The following is a 17999-nucleotide window of genomic DNA, read 5'->3' on the forward strand; positions in this document are numbered from 1 at the left end:
ACTGAACTCCAAAGTCGATAAAATTCTAAAATTGTGACCGTTATGAATTTAAATTATCAGAACATTAACCTAAAATCAATGCGTTTCTCTCATTTTCCTTGGTACCCTCGTTATCCACTTCCCGGTACATCACTCCCCGTCCTTTCCAGCTCCTTGCAAATCCATAGAATGTGCTCTAAGTCATCCTCTTTCTCTCCACAGATACTACATTTTCTTTCTTCTTGTTTCTCCTTCTCTCTCCTTATTTCCACGTTTGGATCTCGTTATTATTTTAATATTTTTGCTTTCCTCCCATAAGTATTTTGGTAACCACTCCCTTATTAGATCCTTGTAACTACTACTTCGTCTCACCGTTTCGACCTCAGCCCGTCGGTATCCATTTTTTTCATAATATTTTTCTTTTTATTCCTCCCACATTCCTTCTGCGTTCATCCTCGTTGCCAAACATTTTTACCAATGCCTTTTCTCTTTCACTACTCACTTCAAACTTGGCCCTGTGTTTTTCCATAGAGATTAAATAAGCTTAGGCCAAGTGGGAATCCCTGTCTTAGTCCTTCACATGTCCAAAACACTTCAGACTCCTTCCCTTCTATTCTCACCCTCAATCTTGCTTTATATATATAGTTCTATTCTGCTGTCCTTTAGCTTCTTGGCTATTCTCCCATCTTCGATCATCTTCCATACTTTTTCCCTTCCCACTCTGTCAAACGCTGTCTTTAAATTCACGAAAAACGCAAACACCTTTCCGCCCTTTTTTCCCCATTCCTCTTCCACCCATCTGTTAATATATACATATGTATACACAGTCGACCTTTCCCCTCCCTTTTCCGAGGCCTATTTGTGTTTCTTTCACCATCATTTCCTAATCTTCCACTCAGCACCATTGCCTGGATCCTATACGCCGTCGCCATGATCATGATTCCCCTATAATTTTGCACACAATGTATACCACCTCTTCTGATGTAAAAAAACACGATTGGCCCTTCCTTCCATTCCCCTCAGGCCCCCTCCTTTCCATATGTTACTGTTCACTAAATTCCTCATTCTTTCCTTAACCCTTTCTATGGCGAAATTCCAAGCCTCATTTCCTATTTCAACGCTCCGTGCCGCTTTTCCTTCTTACATTTTTTTAATTGCCGCTCGTTTTTCTCCTCTCATCTCCTTCAGTCCTTTCTCTTGTTTTCCCTGTAGTCTCTGTAGATTCCCCCCCCCCCTTGTTCTATTTTTCTTTTTTCCTCTGTTTATCATCTTCAAAAATCTTCCTCTGTCTTTATTTCCCTGATTTGCACTTTGTATTCTTTCTTAGTAAGGAAAATTCAAAACACCTTTGCTTTGACCTAGGAGACTTAACTGGGCAGTTTAACTTTGACAAATATTTACAAAATCCTGCGGTTTTCTAATAATCAACGAACATATTAATTTGACCATTATTTGGCGAACTAAAAATGATTATTTTAATATTGCACAGCACATTATCGCCATCTAATCCTGTTGCAGATTATTTGTTATGGACGACAATAACAAATTTATATTATTCAGATATAAAAGCGGTTTCAGTAGTCGTAGTTTCAGCAGCGATCTGACAATGTTGGGTATTCTTATTACCTCACTTGTTCTTTTTATGTTTATAAACCTAGGTACGTAACCTGTTGTGTTTTAGTAGTGTTTTAACAGTAAATTTATTATCATTTCACTAACCCACAATTTCTTTTATTGTTCCATGTACCTGTCGAGTGAAAACATATGTATCACCGCGATTGCGATTGCTTTTGCTAATGCTATTCTTACAGGTTATTCATCGGTGGCTGAAGATTTCACAGCATGCATAAATGGGAAGAAATGCTACCTAAAAGTGGAGCGAGCGGATGTGAAGGCGTGTTTCGATGAATGCCTCGCATTGTATCCGTGATTTTACGTATATTAAAAGAGAGTGATAATATTAAGTTGTATTTAATGATAATACCAGATTTTGCCGTGTAGCTTATTGATCTTCACGCAGAACGTGTTAAAATGCGGCAAAGGGTTCCTAACCACAATTGTTATTATTTTTAAATGAAGATATATTAATAAATAACTCTCCCTTACAAAAATAAGTCTATTTGTTGTCTGCATACAGTTGCAATTTTGTGAACGTAAGGAACTTCGAATTCCTTTAAATACTATAATAGCGACGATTCCGATTCGAAATAAGAGGTTACCAGATAGCACACAGAAAAGTCCCTAAAAGGGGGACGAAAGCACAAAAGGAAAATAAAAAAGAATAGTATTTACAAGGTGGTGGGGGCCTTAAAGTCAAGGCAATCGCTGTACTACCGAGCGAAGAGCACCCAATAAATTTCCGCCTGGTTTCCTGGAGTAGCTGCCCACGGCATCCGAAGTCTCTTGTCCCCAATTCGTATTCGATGTCTCTTTTGTTTGCGAGTGAATACAGGCGCTTCTGTGTTGGCGTTAGGATAAGCGAGAGTTGCCTTGTCCCTGAGAAATTTGTGTTCTGGCTGCTTGGCAATTCCACACCCTCCTGGATACTGGTGGACAACAACTTCGCTTTCTTCTAATTCGATCAGCCCCACTTCCATACAGGTTCTCTGAAGCTTTTGCTCTGGATCCGAAACACTAACTTCTTTTTCTTCTGCTTCTATTGGCCCACCTCCATACAGGCTCTTTGCAGATCCTCTTCTGAGATAGATAACTGTGTCCAATTAACCATTGGTGACGGTGTGTCGGTTACTTCAGCCCTGACATGCTTTTAAAAATCTTCGGGGCGCCAACACTAGAACCTGGCAAAACCTCGCATGGATTTCCACATAAGTCCTTTCTCGTTCCATCGCCATCAGCCGGTTTTCTTTTTGTCACGTAGGCGAAACACTTCCTTTTCCTTTCGCATTCTTCATTTTTCACCCACTGATTAATCTTTGCGACTTAACTGTGAACGTTTTACCGGAGCCATAACAATAATAATAATTTTTTTCATGAGATTAGGACAATCTATTAGAAATTACCTTGTGGATCTTGTGAAGACCATAAAATTTTGGTGTTATTTTTGTTGTGATTCCTCTTCATTTATTCAAGTGTGACGGTATCTCCTACTGTGAGTCCGGTCTCCTCCGTAGGTCATAATAATGCTTTTGTAATTGAAAAGCCTGGCTAGGTGTCTCATATCTTCTAATTTTTCCAATTGACGATCGATCTTCTTCTCTCAGTGCTTCTCTATTTTCTTATTCTTTCATTTCTCTGGTCAGCATTCCCGTCTTCAATATCTCTCTCCCAAAATTGAGAAAGACCGGTATTAAATTGAGTGGACTGGTGTTTTACTGTATTTATTGCAAATGCGACCTCTCATACCAATTTTTCGCGTTTTTCTTTGCTCTTTGGGCAATCATTATCCTTTTCTACAGGATTTGCCAGCGGTGGATAGGGTGGCGTAAGCTGGTGTTTGATTCCCCATTCTCGTAAGACGGTTTCGAATAACCTGGTTATGGATTGAGCGTCCATACTTATAAATGATTATGTCTTTACAATCTAATTACCACCTGCGCTTGTAGGAGCGTTTTAACGACTTTATTTCTACCCAGTTTGTAAAGCGGTCCTAAAAAACCAAGGCGTAAAACTACCTTTAATACTGGACCTGGGAAATGAACATATTCAATCGATAGTTAGGGTTTCCCATGGCAGCTCAAATTATTTAAATAAATAAATAGTTAGGGTTTCCCATAGTTTATTCACTTTCGTAAAATACATTTCCCCTCTTTTAGATTACAGGATCGGTTATAGAAGATACAGCGGATCTCAAGTGAGAACCACAGCATCCACTAATTTGGTTAAACCAAGCAGATAAATTGGAAACATGGCCAACATAGAGCATTATGGAAAGAAACGTTTATTTCCAACGGCATTAGTTTTAGGGGGCGTTTATTGACTACACGGTGGGGGCAGCGCAGACAATTTCAAAAATAATGTTTTACCACCTTCAGACAGGACCTTTGATGTGGTGGTTGGGTTGTAAAACAGTGGTGAAATTTGTAAAAGCTCAAGCTTTTTGTGAACTATTTTAATTATTTCAATTTTTTCTTGGTCGTATGCAGCATGTAAACTGATTGTAAAAATGAATATTTGTGTAGTCCAGAGCCATTCCAACTAGCAAAACCAGCAAGTCCACGTCTTCCCCCACCACAACAACTTGGTCACTTTCAGCTACCTTTTGTATGGCGTGCCCATTACTCCTGAAAGCCCCAATCTCACTGTGCAGGAGTTTTGGGATGAGGGCAGCAATTAATCTTACTTTATTACTGACATTTGTTCAGAAAACATTTTGTTTACAGGGTGACGAGGAGGTTATCCTTAACTGACATCAACAGCGTGCTTCAGCCTGGCTCGCCTGCGCTCGCCAGCATTTTTAGTGCGTGTGGACACTTTATCATATCCGCCAAATACGATGGTGGAGTTTTTCCCATGTCTGCTGATGTAACCGATGTAATGCTCTTGTACGCCAGATTAAGTCGTGCAGTCGCTCCACTGTACTCGATGTAGTAAGAATCCTTCATCTACAACAACCGTACATTGACGCAAAGCAATTGTCATCGTCCGAAGGAGTAAAAACGTCATAGAAAGGGGATGTTGTCGTGTTACTTATGCCAGTCATCAAAGAGCTATATTGGATACGGAGTTGAATCGTAGCTGAAGCTTTCGGCAATACCCCCATCACTTTCTTTAATGATCCGTAGAAAAATGAGAAGAGGCTCAACCGCAGTGTCAGTATTCTTCACTTTCACCTCCCTCGTTGCGATGGATATGATTTCTGAGTTTTCAAAAAGAGGAGGATGATCTTTCAGCCATCGCGAAAATTGATATGCTGTTCCGCTGAAGTGAAATTCAACCCAGCAAACTCTTCCAATGACTGATCCTCTTATAAGACATAAAATTTTGCACATAATTGTTCTTAATGGAAGAAATTCAGTCAATTTATTAGCAAAAAAAGGAATTTTAATTTTGATTTAACTGTGACAAATATTTACGGAACCCTGTACAAATCAATTTGACCACAAATTAGCGAACTATCTCAAAAACTTATTCATTATCGCTATGTTATTTTGCTGCAGATTAATTCTGTTTTGGACAGCGAGGTATAAAAGGTTTCAATAGTCGTGGTTCCAGTAACAGTTTCACAATTAATACCAGAAAAATGTTGAGATTCCTTATTGTATTATTAGCCGTTCTGTTTATGTTGGTAAACGTGGGTATGTATACACTTTAATTTATCGTCGAAGTACCTCGACAATAATTTTATTACCTTAATGGGTTTGTTGTTTAAAATCTGACAACGCATAACATCTTTCCTAAAGCTGTGTTTACAGGTTCATCATTATCATCACCTGAAGTGTACACAGCTTGCGTAAATGGGAAGAAGTGTTATCTCAAGGACGATGATGAGGATCTGAAGGCGTGTTTCGCCGAATGTCTCGAGTGATTTTACGTACCTATGTTAAACTAAACTAATTTTTTGTAATTAAAAACAATGTTTGTTTGATTGCTGAATAAATATTCTCGCACTAATTAACGTCAACACTGTTTTGTTTCCGGATGGTGCAATAAAACAAGGTTTTTAACTTTTTAAAAATTGTTTAGTGGTAAAAATGGGCGATTAAAAATAAAAGAGATGATTGAATCAGTCAGTTTTCTATTTAAAAAAGGTATTCTGTCCACAGTCTGCAGTTAAAGCCACTACCAATTTCTATTAAATTTCTTGCTTTTCTTATACAATTTATCCATGAAGCAATTAGCAACGTTGACTCCATTTAACAAACATCGATACCCGAGAAAAAAGGACGCCCAGTGTAATGTATTAAGAGGCAACCGCCAAGGGAGACCTCCAAGGGTACACTCTAAAAGAATTCCGACAACAAAATGTGAAAAACCAACCTAACCAATACGCTCTCTAAAGGAGATCATAAAAACACGACTAATAAACCTTGTGCACAAAAGATAAGGGAGAAGATGGTATAGAAAGTCCATTCTATTATAATTTCCTAGAATGACTTCTATTTTAGGAAACCCCGATATCTTTGCAACATCGTCTTTGGATTGTTTCAACAAATTTTTTTGGAAAAAGTGCTTTTTCAGAATATTTCTCATACTCCTAATAGTTTGCAAGTATATTGCTATGTGCAATGGCAAATGGTCACTAAACCGCCCACGTAGACATTTGTCCAGATAGCTCAATTAAACTCGGGTACTAACAAAACACTTTTACAAGTCCGGTATAATCTACCACGAAAAATCTCAATATTGTCTTAGCTTTTATTAATTTAAAAAACTCAGAAGTCTTGATCACTCCCAAAGAATCATTTAACAAATTTGTAATTAATACCTGACGCAATCCTGGGCATCATGAGAAACTCTTATATTATAACCTGGGACGTAATTTCGGCTCGAGTAAACACAAAGCTAGTAATTTAGAGACGACAACATTTATTTGACAAAATCAATCAACAAAACTGACGTAAAAATCGCCACTCAGGGCCAGATGACAAATACCACATACATGCGTGCGATTGAAACAAGATAAATTTAACAGAAACTTCTATTTACCGTCATAAGCCTTAATATCCCGTCGCCTGCGCTACTCTTTAAACCGAACATGGCACAAACGCTGGGTGAAGATGCTTCTGAAACTTAACTTTTTCCTTTTTTTTTCGATTTACACAAACATTCTTTCTACCTGAAATTTCTACCAACGTATATTACTAAGATTTCCAAGCAGATCTTTCAGAAATAGTGTATAAAAATGTCGAGAAAATTTCTAGGATGATTTCAAAGATTTGCAAGAAGATCTTGAAAACTATAGAGATTGTTTGAATCTTATGTCCTATTTTCACCTTCTTACTTTTTGTGACTCTGAGACTGTGAGACAATAAAGTCAAAGATCAGTCAACTATTTAAAAAATGCTGGAATGCAACTTTAGAAAAAAAGGGGAACAGTGCTCATTCACAACCTGATCTGCGCACATACAATTTGATACTCCAGGCTCTCTTTTCGTCTTTTGTTTCTCTAGAATAGAGCAAAATACAGCTTATACACAAATTATTGGATGGAAATTCTATCATTCGGCCTTAATCTTTCATTGTTTGTAATAAAAGATGATAATGGGGAAGAAACAAATTGATCTCAATGTATTTGTATACCTATAACATTTTAGTGTAACTCTCGGTGTAAGTAAACCCTGATCCGTTTCTTGTAGTTCATACATTGATGATTGATGAAACCATAATTAGTACTCTGGATATCATTTGATAAAACTTTCTATTTTTAGTCATTGCATACCAACGACCTTATCATAATGCACAATGCACTTGTCTATTGTACATATCAAAAACAATTTTTACTGGTCTGTTGTTGTTCTTTTATAGTTTAGTAAGAGTTCATATTCGTTCCGAGATATAAACCTTCAAATGTTACGTTTTCTGGTTCTTGTACTGCTACCATTCATTCTGCTAATAGATCAAGGTATTGTGCTGAATTTATATCGAAATGAGTAACTAGTACCTACTTCTTTAGGTTTATCTGATGAGTACACCTTTCTGGAGTGCATTAGAGAACAACAATGCGATGAAAGAGAGATCGATTACATTCAGGACTGTTACCGGTACTGCCATTTAGCTTAATCCTTAAACAAAAAATGTGCTAAAATGCGACAATAAAATTTCTTTATAAAGTTGGTGGATTCCATTGATTCGAATTTTTTAGAGGGGTTTACTTTTGTATTCCAAAGAACTAAAATTCTCTTGTTCCACTCATTGTGTTAGGAAGCAGATTTGAAAGCTACATTGAGAACTACGTACATCCGTTAATTTTTAAGTACAGCAAAAAAAATGCAACAGCGCACAAACAAGCACAGAACGAGAAAAATGCACAACGATCGATAATGTTGGTGATAAGCATTGAGCTGTAATTCCAGATTAAAGATTTCATACCTCCAGACATGAGAATGACGCCCAAAATGAGCACAAATAATAATTAATAAATTTAAGAAATATATGCAGTTGAAAACTTGAAATTTCTGGAGGGAATTCCGCGAAGCTTCACAAATTCTGGAAGTTCAAAGTTCCAACATTTTTCCTTGCTGTTATACGGACCAGTTTTTCCTTTAAAACTGCTCTGCTGTTCGTAATACGATAAAAGTTGCCTCGGATATTCGTCGTCGAGAAAAACTAAGTCTCCAGATCAATCTTCAAAACTTTATCCCGTATCATCGCATCCAAGAGGAGATTCTCCAGGAATCGTTGTTCTCAGAAGATTCTCCCCCTGAATGCTGGCCTCCACAAAAGCTAAGCATCAAACAGATCATCGATGGATAATTTGCTCCGGAAATATTTGCTTTCAAAAGTTTCCCAAAAATTCGGTTTTGGAAAATTTGAGCCTAATGAGGTAACCCCAGATAAATGGCCCTCAAGTAAAAAATTGCTAATGGATGATTGGCCTCTATAAACTTTTCCCTTGGATTCTTGTAACAACGCCATTAAAATAGGGTTTGCTCTTGTCCAAATCGGAAAGGGGTTGGAATTGAATTTCGTTAAAGTAGCTGGGTATCAAACAAACTGATTAGATAGTGGGTTTTTCAAAATTTGTTATTCTAACTGTCTTTTTACGTCAATAATTTTCCAAAAGAATTAGGAGCACATTATTTCAGTAAGGCAAAGGCGGAATGTGTCAGTTGGGTGGCATTGACAATTTCTTAACAAAAAGTGCACTGCGAAAGCGAAAGTAGAATCCGATCATATATAGTGGCGACTTCAAGATCCCTTACGAGCGGCCCTCTAAACTGTCTTTTTACCACCCGCACGTTAGTAAGGGAGGTATTGCAATATTGGGGTAAAATGACCCCTCACTTTTTTTTACGGAAATACACGTTTTGAAGCACTAGGATTTCGAATGACAAAAATTTTGATGCTGTCGATCTGTGGGTCTGTCGGCTGCCAATTAATTCTTCGTGATGCATCACCAGGTATCGTAAATATTTATGTGTAACTGATCGGGTAGGTATAATAGTTCGTATTGCGTACGATTGCTAAGTAGGTGCAATGGTTTGGGAAGAAGACCGAGCACCAAATGAAAACCAGAGGAATCAAAGAAGGGTGTCCGCCCTCGCCAAAGCTCTTTGCGATAGCACTGGATAACGTCATGGAGCAAAAAAAGGTGGTGAGGAACTTCAGCACAGATGGCCAATTACAACTACCACCGACACTATTGGGGTACGCGGACAACCTACTCGTAATCGCGGAGGAGATAGAAGACCTTGAGGACTTCGTCCAAACCAGCAAACTTTAAAATGGCAGGCCTACAAATAAAAAATATGAAAATATCTACATGATTATAAGCGACCCAGGAAGCAACACCCAATACAAAAAGGGGGAAGATCACAATAGTCGGGAGGGAGATAGCCATGTTACATACGAAGGAAGATAATGCCGGATAGCTTGAAAATGCTACTGTACATCACGAGCATAGCTCCGACAATCTTATACGGAGTAACACCTCAGTGCTAACAAGGAATAACAAACATTGAGGAGGGCGGAACTCAAGGTACTAAGGATACGGATGGAAAACAGCAACTTCACAAGAACGCAAGCTGATAAGGGAATTACTAGAAGGAAAGACGATCACCAGGAAGCAGCTGAGATGTTGGGGGCATATAAACAGGAGGAACAAAGATCATATCCTGGAGGTGGCCGAGAATATACGTGCCTCGGGATGGAATGTAGGCCGACCCTGCTTCACATGGAACACCACTATAGACCAAAAGGTGGCGACCACAAAAAGACGTTAAGGGTGGAGTAGAGACAAACACAAAATTAAGAAAGACAGTAGACGAGTACTGGAGATGGAGGAAGAATCAGACATAAGCACAAGCAGCCGAGAGGAGAACGAAGAAGAGACAGAAAGGGAGGCAGGGAGAGGACAACAGTAAGGAAGAGAGAAACAGACATAAGAAACGAGATCAAAGGATCAATGGATCACCGGGGGAGAGGATATCACCAGGAAACAGAGCTCCCTCTAATGCAGATATTCCAGTGGCAAAGCTGAGTTTGTGCCCTTTCGGTTCGGGCAACATTCAGTTCCTCGGTCAACTGGTAACATCGTTTGTGACACCGCTGTCCTTTGTCCTTCAAGATAATCATTTCCAATGCCATACAAGTTTGATCTTGTTCACAGATATTAAATTACTTAGAGGGCTACCCAATTGTACGCATTTGTTTCTCACCACATTGACCTACATAAGATTTTCTTCACAATAAATTTTAAAAATGATCTCGAAAACAACTTTTACCAATAGTTGGCGCCTGTAAATATCTTCCCAATTTGGAGGTAGCCCCCTACACGTGAGAAGAATGAAAAATTCACACGATCTCCATAGTAAAAGATGGGCTTGATTAATTTGTAAAATTTAAAAAAAGGTAATATGTTAACGTTATAGGAGTTGAATAAGGTAAAATGTGATTTATTGTCGATGACGAACAACACTCCTACTTGACCCCAAATTGATTACCTACTAAAACTATTTGCATTCTAATATTGTCGTATGAAAGAAAGTTTGTGTTATTTCTAACGGCAATTCCACATAGGTGACCCGTGCTCGTGGGAAAGACAGGTACAATATTCTTTTTTTGTGCGAGCGCTTTGAGCAATCTGGGACGTTTTCGTATTGGCGCTTCAACCACCCAAAAACTACTCCTTTTCGGTAACGGTTTACGAGCTTCAAGCTATCAATATTGATGCTAGTTGTGTAATTTCAAAAAGATTAGATTTCAACACAGATCCTAACATTTATTACGGCAACAGTATGGACCACACACGAATTAGATAAATTGTTTGTGTATCCTACGAAATTTTTTTAAAAGGCGCTTTTAATTAAATTAGCCACTTTAGGGATTTACCTAAAATGAGTCAATTGCAAAAAGCGCAGCGTGCCGACTTTGTATTCAATTCGCGTAAAAATCAAGTTGAAATTTTTATAGTAAGGCTCTTATAAGGTAAATCAAGCAACTCACGTGCATTTAAGCACGTGTCTGTGTGTTAGGGCCGACATTACCATTACGATGTCTTAAAGCTTCAGACGGTCGCCTGAAAGACATGAGTTAATTAAATTAGCGGCTACCATTTCTATTTCTACTTTACGAACGGACGAGATACTGTCACGTCCGCCTTAATATATCTACGTGGAAAATCTTGAACGTTTCGGATTTTTTCCGAAAGCCATTTTCATGGAAATGAACGGTGCGTACTTTTACAATATTTGGCTTCCGCACGTGAAACACCTGCGCTAGATGATAATGGATGCATGCGAAGTGGATAGGTAATGCATTAACACATGCTTACAAAGTGCAAACCAAACCTTGTATCAAATAAAGGTGCATAAATGTAATTAAATTAGCAAATGACTCTCGTAAATATCCATGGAGATTAGTACGGTTCTTGAAACTGTAAGGTGTTACACATAAATCTAAAGTAAGTGTTATAACTAAGATTATAACCACTATAAAATAATGTGTAACTGCTTTCGATATTGTATACCAAATTTAGAATTTTATACCTTTGGTGTGGGATGCTTCAGTCGTATAGCCACGTTCATAAAATTTGAGTAGAACGATTTCAAATTGATGGCCAAATATATATTTAAACGCCATTTAGCCAAGCAAATTCTCCGGATATCGTGTATGGTTAGATTTCACTACTATATTTTGGACACAGTGTAAATACGTAAGGTTTCGGTATCGTTTGTGTCCGTCTTTTACCGCGCCATAATTCGGAACAAAAGCGAATTGTTCTAGATTAAGGAATTCCGGTTGGAACTTCAACATTTTACCAGAAAAATGTATCTATTGTGAGTTCCAAAAGTAACTTTTATTGTTACTAATAAAAGTACCTCATACACCTTCAACGGTAAGATCAAAAACCGGCGTTTAATCTTTTAATTGTAATAAGGTTCAGAGCCAATAAATTTATTAGACAGATAAGTAGCCGAGCTATTGTATCAACATCATGGAATGTACCTATCCAGAATGGGCACGTGATTGGAGCGTTAAAAGACTTGAAATTTACATTACGCAAAATAAAGTCTTAAAACTAAAAAGATGAACATGGTAATTGTAATTCAGATACAAAAGAAGAATCCTCTAAAGCTTTATCTAAAGCTAAATCGCTACTAGTTTTCCTGTTATAAGTTGCCTATCAAAACAATTTTAGGCATTTACATTTAAGTGCAGTTTACGTTATGTTATTTTGCTTAGGATTTCTCTTGCGAGTTGCAATGTTTTCGGGTCCCATTATACTTATTCGTAATTGTTGGTAGCAAATCCGATAATGTAAACAGAAAACCACCAAAACAATCCCCAACAAAACTCGAAAGAATAATCGTATGAAAAATCGTAAGCAAAATCACATAAAGTAAACTGCACTTTAGATTTGATATTTTCAAAGTTATTAAAGGAGTATCCCAAACTCTAAACAGAACTAGAAAATTTTTCCAAAAAATAGGCCCAAAAACCTACTTCCTCTGATAGCTCTTGGAAGTTGGAGTTGATAAATATAACTATTTTTTCTTGTAAAGATTAGGATCTTTGCCTGTTTTGGAGAACGCCACAATCATTCTAAAACTGTTCGTATCAAGATTTGTTATCATTTTATTCTTATAACTATAGGTCTTCTAGTATAAAACAAGTCGCAGGTAGCCGCCCACTGCAAAACTTATGTCTTTTCCTTTGCTCAGTGGTAGAGCGTTGGGCTTATAGAGGCGGAGGACCGGAGGCTGGGTGTTCGAACCTGGGCCGAGGTAAGAATTTCCTTAGATCAGTTTCGAGTATTCTGCCAGCTACTCCGAATTAGGTTTTCCTGCAGTTTTCCGAATTTGTAAGGTCGGGAACATATAAATAATAAGAAAACTATGGAAAATTTTTGCTTTTGAAACTGAGGAATACGAAAAAAATCCTTATGTAGAGACGTATAGTTCACGTAGAATTTAAGTTCTGTGTAAAATGTGGGGTGTCCCTTCAAAGTTTTTTATGATAAAGATTTGCAACTATCTTTAAAATAGGGAAATGGCAATTTTAACAACTTTTTCGGTAGTTTTATTCTGAGCAGAGTGTAGGATCGCAGGCAATTCAATAGTAATTGCTTCATTTCTGATTAGTGATTATTGACTTCCCTAATTATTTTAGAGATAAAGTCTAGGTTTTTTGTAGAGAAAAAATTACGAATCCATGCATACTATGGCTTTTAATTTTTTGAATTTTAAAACCAAGAAATTGGATATCAAAACCTGGCGCTTTTAAGCAAATCAGTGTTGCCATGGTAGTTTGCGATCAAACCAAGCCCACTAATGGGAAATGCAGGCGCTTTTGTTTGATTTCATAATTTCATGGCATTACAGACTTTATAAACGCGTTAGTTTTTAATTTTTAAGTTTTTACTGTTTCTGAATTGCATATTTGGCAATTCCCTTTGTATTAATTTTTGGGGGAGCTAATTTAATGATTAATAAGACTGTAGGATTAGTGATGATATTCGGAAGAAGTTCACCTTTGACACAGTGAGAGTACCCGCCTAAAGAAGACCCTACTCAAAAAACTCGTTCTAAGGTTTTTTTTAGAACTTTGTGGGAGGCATCCATAACTCGAAATAAAATTGTAAAGTTCAGATGAGCCTACAGCTATTAAATTTTTCGCACATTGTAAATTAAATAACAATGAATTGAATTTTTTTTGCATGCGTTCATCTCGTCTTCAGAAAAATTCTGTATTATTGTTTCACTAATAATGAGTAGGTACCTAAATTAGATTCTGCATTCTGCGAATTTCCAACAACGTGACTACCTAGACCCTCGCCTAGACCTAGTACATATTATAAATTATAAAATAATGCACGCAAAAATACGAATTTGTGGCCAGTGAACTTTTAAACGTAGTTTTACTATATGTATTTAAGTAGGTCCCTAACATTTGAAACATTAAGGTAGGTTATCTAAACGAGGTTGTGATGACTCAGTTGACGTACTCAAGAATGTAATAACAAAGGAGCATTATTGTCGGGATGTTTGCATGGATTAATTTACCTCTTTATTTTTCTTACGCATAAAAATGAGATAAAAGTAGGTATAATATTCCTTCTGTAAATTCGCTTTGCAAAACGCGCCATCTATTCTAGTGTAGCGCCAAGTGGCAATTTATTGTTAAGAGTTTGTTACATCGGTTACTTTTAAAATCCACGACTTCTGCGCCTCCCTTTCAGATTGTCGCGTCCAGAACTAAAAAACCTCGATGTCCAAATTGGTTACCTTTTTTTTCCGTAAGGTTGTTTCACTATTCTATTCTTACACTATGCTTCAATGGAGGTTTGCAGTGTGCATTTAGTTAATAAAATTCGAAAATCAAGCTTAAGAGGGATGAAATTCTCCAAGTGATTCTGATAGAATCCAAATTTTCCGGAAATATTAAAACTAACAATTGTTGAGGAAATGAAGTGCGAAACAATACTAATTTCGAAACTAATCCCCAAAATATTCGAATATAACAGCTGAATTGCATCGAATGGTGCATAGCATATAGGTAATGGGGATAGTGACGTAAATTATGTAATTGGCTACATATATACGGTTTGATTGCACGGACAAAAGATAGATTCGCACAAATTTCTACGTAATTAGATAATATATTTATCGAATCTATATAGAAATTAACAGGTTTACATGACGGTTTGATACCTATTTTACTATAAATAATGCGGCTTTTACGGTGTTAGCGTCAATTCATTCGATTTTCGAATTGCACATAATGCGGTCATTAAAATAACCCCTAATAAAAACGTGGTTTGTGATGTCAGCTTAATTGCGCCGAACTGATGCGTGTTTTATACGTTTTGGAGGAATTAAAGTGTTTAGGGATTTTATAATCCTTATTTATACTCTTAAGTAGATTCAAAAACGTTTCACCCGCACGTTTCTGAACGTTATTTAAGATTAGTTAATAGGACTGTCACATGTACGTGCTAATGTAAACTATTAATAGGAAAGAGCAATCTAGTGAGAGTTAATTAAGAGTTATCATAATAACTAACTAGTATTGTCACGCACCTGACTAACTGCCTTGCTTGTTAATTATTCATCTACGTTTGAACTACTCGCATACATTACATCTCAAACCACACACACAAATAAATTAATATAGAAGCAACTTTGTGTCGTGTGCGCCAACAATAACAGAAACGCTTTTTTTTTCAAATTTATTGTCTTTGGATTGTGTAATTTGTACCTACAACTTGCCCCCCGGGAATACACGTATAAAAAAATATTGTTGAGTGCAGCTTTCAAAATCGACCGTTTAGCATCCACATGACAGCCTATGCCTCGTATCGTATCACGTTATGTTACTGACAGCTACGATTCCATTGTTTGATAATTTGACATTTCCAGCAAAATAACACGTTAATGTATGAACGTAAGGTATGTCGAAACGCTCCGGCTTCAAGGACCAAGTTTTGTAGGTCGTACCCAATAGGTTATATTTAAATTGATCTCAAAGTGCCCCGAAGGATCCGAGTGTTATCGTGCAAGGGGGCAATAACTTAGTACATCTCAAGTTTTATAATCTGAGAATATAAACTGAAAGAATTCGTTTAAATATTTTAACGGCGCGGCGAGGTAATTTAGTGGCTTCGCTTGTGGGCAAGACCTTATCTCTTTCGCAAAATATTATTAGATCGAACGAATTTCCCTTATACTTTCAAGTTTGGAAAGGTTACGGTATAAAGTTTTATCTTTCAAATTTTGATGTCCTAACTGATAAAAACAAATAAAAGTGAAGTTCGGCCGTACGAAGGAATTTCCTGAAGGGAAAGTATGTAAATGGAGGACGGATGGAAAAGTCTGTTTTCCTCGAGGAACAACAGAACGTCTTTAAGGACGCATGGCTCTGACAGATAACACTATCGCTCCCCTCCGCGAGCCCATTACCGCCCCTTAACAATAAGAGGTCGTTAGATACCTCCCGGCCGCTCCAAACAGGTGTCGTTGTCACAAAAACGACGGAACCAGACATTAATGAAGCTGCAAGTTTAAAATGATGGGGGTTTATACAACTGACGCGGCAGATAAATCTGGGTTAGATTGATGAGATTCAATCGAGTGTTCTAACCTCAACCGGCGCATTGTTTATGGGGGCCGTCACTTGGACGTCGCGGCAAGGCCCATGAAGTGGTCGTCGATATGCGTCCCGTTTCTGTGGTTATACGCGGCAGATTTATGTGGCGTTATAATGTGATTTATGAAAATGCGAGCCAATACTCGTAGCTTCCATTTTAAATTGTTCGCAATTGTCTCTGCGGTCTGTTACGTTTCGGTCTCACGAACGACAATTTTAACACAGTAATAAATCCATCACGGTTTATGAGTTCATATATGAGGGGATGCCACTGCCTCTATCCTGCCACTGCTTCATTGTTAAGCGAAACAGAGATTCCCGTAGAAACTTTGTCTGATTTACGGCTAATTGACTTGCGCCGTTCGAAGAGCGACGAAGCCGCTCAAAGTCTGTCTATTGCAGAATTCGTTTCGCCAACAATCGCGCTTCTGGATTTAAGCGAATTGGCCATTATTAAAACATCAACCCCAATCTCCCAGTCCTATCCAGTACAGAGTTACTCTAGAGCATCATGGAAAGCTGATCGCCTCCGATATCGACTCCCCTTCGGACCGTACCACGTCTGAAACGCGGAGATTACAACCGGCAGACAACAAAAAAGAAAGGTGCCGAATTCGATTTTAATTTTTATTTATACAACCGATCCCGCCGTTTATTAAATTTCCTAATTCGCCCCTTACCTTGTCGCTCCCGAAAATATAATTCCCGTAGTGCTTGTCAACTTGGCGCGCGTCTTCCTCCTTATCAATTATCCGTTGTATGCGTGTGCCAGACCCAAATATTGGCATATTCGACAAAGGTCAGAGTAAGCCGATTTGTACCCTTAAATTCAATAAATTGACGTGTAGGTAAGCCTCGTAGTTCCTTTATGAGATGAAACGAGATAGAGATGAACGTATGGAGTTTCTGAAAGGGAACCTGAAATTCGGTCTCCCGAAGCGAAAAGACCCGCCAATAATAGCGATGCCATTTAAGTTATCGTTAAAACCTAAAAACACCTTCTCGCCCTTATCGATAGTTTGCACTTCCTTCGCCAAACTTAAATATGCGGAGAGCGCCGTGCACGACATATTAGCCCTTAATGACGATCGTACATTATCTGTCAACATCAGGCACAAATCAAAATGACCTACAAAATCTAGTCATCAATAACATCTAGCGAAGCCCTCTAATTAATCTGGTCACAATTTGAATCGCCCCTAAATAATGACGGTTTACGCGCTATCGAATGATTGACAATTTATGTATTGCGTCCTTCTAAAAACGTATTTTATTACATTTTATATACCGATTATTGATTGCATTAGACGGCCGTTCATTTCGAATAACGAAGGTTTCTTTTGAACTTGAACTTAATTAAATATAAATATTGAAGTAACTACTGCTTTTACTGAAAAATGCAGTGGTACTAAGGCTAAGAATGGTTAATCGCAACTGATCTAATTAACTAGTTTTCTCTGGTTCTTTTTGATTTGCACCTTAAGATCACACGTAAAAATCATGCGATTAAACGCAACAAATTCTCATCAAAGTTGTTGAGTAAAGTTTGCGCTTGTAAGCTCGGTGTACCTATACGAGATATTAACAACACTTCAGAAATTACGAGGTAAGATTAACTGAAATACTCTGCTACACATGTACAAGTTTAATCGCGTACGTAATTGACCGAAGGGAGAATTTTAAAGAGGGTGTTTAACAAGTAAATTCACGCTGACTCACTATCTCACTTCAAATAGCATTACGGACCACGACTTAGTTGAGGTAATGGAATTACTTGGCCGAAATCAGTGCCCTTCTGTCTGAAAAAATTACCT

At 37.7% G+C, this 17999-nt stretch overlaps 2 long non-coding RNA genes across 2 annotated transcripts in view; both read left to right on the forward strand.

Annotated features, from left to right (window-relative positions):
- Positions 1-2029, forward strand: part of LOC116174955 — a 4104-nt gene extending 2075 nt beyond the window's left edge. The window contains exon 3 of the long non-coding RNA XR_004146203.1: positions 1791-2029. This is a non-coding gene — a long non-coding RNA (uncharacterized LOC116174955). The remainder of the gene's footprint in view (positions 1-1790) is intronic.
- A 5349-nt stretch (positions 2030-7378) lies between these two features.
- Positions 7379-7709, forward strand: LOC116173411. Its single transcript, XR_004145936.1, has 2 exons — positions 7379-7501; positions 7553-7709. It is a non-coding gene; the product is annotated as an uncharacterized LOC116173411 (long non-coding RNA).
- Positions 7710-17999: the final 10290 nt, after the last annotated feature.

The sequence above is a fragment of the Photinus pyralis genome, unplaced genomic scaffold (genome assembly GCF_008802855.1).
Source record: "Photinus pyralis isolate 1611_PpyrPB1 unplaced genomic scaffold, Ppyr1.3 Ppyr1.4_LG6, whole genome shotgun sequence".
Lineage (NCBI taxonomy): Eukaryota > Metazoa > Arthropoda > Insecta > Coleoptera > Lampyridae > Photinus > Photinus pyralis.